This window comes from Mustela nigripes, chromosome 4 (assembly GCF_022355385.1).
Source record: "Mustela nigripes isolate SB6536 chromosome 4, MUSNIG.SB6536, whole genome shotgun sequence".
NCBI lineage: Eukaryota > Metazoa > Chordata > Mammalia > Carnivora > Mustelidae > Mustela > Mustela nigripes.
The window spans coordinates 154492816-154495238 of record NC_081560.1 but is presented as its reverse complement, the minus strand read 5'-3'; the positions used below and the strand labels follow the sequence as shown (position 1 = coordinate 154495238).

The following is a 2423-nucleotide window of genomic DNA, read 5'->3' as shown; positions in this document are numbered from 1 at the left end:
AGCAATATGGAAATTATAGAAATCACTTCTCTACCCTCTCTTTTCCTAAGCTTTGAATTTTATACACCAATTTTATATTATTATTAATCTTTGTACTACTTGACTTGTCAGACTCCTTGACTTCTTTTACCTTCCGCTAACTCTAAGAGGCAAGTACAACTCTAAGATGTACTTTCCAGCTACTCTGTGTTACCTCCTCACCTACTTTTTGATGAAATGTTTGTTCAAACATTTAGCTTTCTTTTTTTTTTAAATTGAGTTTTTTGCTTTCTCATTATTGAGTTATTATTTGCAAAGCTATTATTTGCAAATATTTTCTCCTAGTCTGTATTTAACCTTTTTATACTCTTAAGCATCTTTTTAGGCTCTGCTTTCCCTTAAGAGCAGAAATTCTTAAGTTTGATGAGGTCAAATTCATCAGTATTTTATTTTACAGATCATGGTAAGAAATTCTTGTCTAAATCAAGGTCACAAAGATTTTCTCCTATGTTTCTTCTGTAAGTGTTATAGTTTTATGTTTTATTTATTATCATTTTAAAAATATTTATTTATTTTAGAGGGAGCGAGAGAGAGAGAGCACAAGTGGGAGAGAGAGAGATTCCCAAGCAGATCTCATATTGAGCATGAAGCTGGACGCTGGTCTCAATCTCAGGACCCTGAGATCATGACCTGAGCTAAAACCAAGAGTCAGATGCTCAACCGACTGACTCCCAGGTGCCCCAATATAGTTTCAGGTTTAAAATTTAAGTCTATGGTTCATTTTGTCAGTTAACTTTTGCATCTGGCACAAGGAATGGGATAGGTTATTATTACTATTATTTTTGCATATGACTGTCTAATTGTTTCAGCCCTATTTGCTGAGTTAACTATCTTTTATCCGTTGTATTGTCTGGGCACCTTGGTTAAAAATCAATTGTCTATATTTCTGGTCTTTATTCAGATATACGGATCTCTCCTTAGTGCCTTTACACTGATACCACACTCTCTGGATTATTTTAACTTTATAATGAGTTGTGAATCAAGTCCTTTGTTTTCAAAGTTGTTTTGGCTATTGTCTTGTCCTTTGCATTTTCATATGAATAGAATTTAGATTTGGATAGTGTGCTGTATTTATAGATCAGTTTGGGAAGAATTGATGTTTTCACACTATGGAGTCTTCTGATTGAAGTACATGTTCAGCCTCTCCATTTATTTCCATCTTCTGTAATTCCTTCAGTGATGTTTTATAGTTTTTAGTGTATAGTTCTTGTATTTTTCTCATATATTCCTAAGTATTTGATAATTTTATGCTATTGGTAATAGTTTTGGTTTTTAATTTCAAGTTCTGATTTTCTATTGCTACTACATAGAAATATGATTAATTTTTATATAAATATATTAATATACATTTTATATTTATATTAATATATTTTATATTAATTTTATATTAATTTTTATATTGATCTTGTATTGTACAAACTGAATAAACTCTCTTAAATAGTTCTAAGAATATCTTTGTAGATTAATAGGAACTTTTGGTTGCATGATCATGTTTTTTTGTGAATAAAGACAGCTTTTATTCTTCCTTTACAATCTGGATGCTTTTTTTTCCTCTTCCTTGGCTTATTGCACTGACTGGAATTTACCAGTGATAGATTTTACCAAACTTCTGGACATGCAGTTTTATTTGTAGGAAGGTTTTAAACTACAAATTCAATTTCTTTTCTTTTCTTTTTTTTTAATATGGAATGCTTCACGAATTTGCGTGTCATCCTTGTGCAGGGGCCATGCTAATCTTCTCTGTATCATTCCAATTTAATATATGTGCTGCTGAAGCGAGCACTACAAATTCAATTTCTTTATAAATAAAAGGATTTTAAAAAAGTTATCTATTTTTTCTTGAGTTAGTTGTGGTGATATGTGTCTTTAAAGGAAATTGTCTATTTCATTGAAGTTGTCAAATTTATTGACATAAAATTGCTCACAATTGAATCTTTTTATTATATCTTTTATATCTATAGAATCTGTAATGACAGTACCTCTCTCATTCCTGATATTAAGAATTTTTATCTTTTGCCTTTTTTCTTTAGTTGTTTTTCTAGAATTTTAGAAATTTCATTGCTTTTCCCCCAAAAACTTACTTTTGGTTTTGGTTTCTTTATGTTTTCTTATTGGTTTCTGTTTTGTATTTTATTGATTTTTTTGTTGTTGTTCTGACCCTTATTGTTGCATTGATTTTGTTTACTTTAGGTTTAATTTGTTCTTCTTTTTCTAATTTTTAGAAGTGGAAGCTGAGAAAATTGATTTGAAACTTCTTTTCTAAAACAGGCATTTATTGCTATCAATTACTGCCTACATACTATTTTAGTGGCATCCCAGAAATTGTGGTATATTGTCTTTATTGTCATTCAGTTTGAAACACTTTTAAAATTTCTTTTAGTTTC

The 2423-nt window shown here is 29.8% G+C and overlaps 1 non-coding gene across 1 annotated transcript; it reads right to left on the bottom strand.

Annotated features, from left to right (window-relative positions):
- Positions 1-1716: 1716 nt before the first annotated feature.
- LOC132016990 (U6 spliceosomal RNA) lies at positions 1717-1822 on the bottom strand. Its single transcript, XR_009404080.1, has one exon. It is a non-coding gene; the product is annotated as a U6 spliceosomal RNA (small nuclear RNA).
- Between the last annotated feature and the right edge of the window lie 601 nt (positions 1823-2423).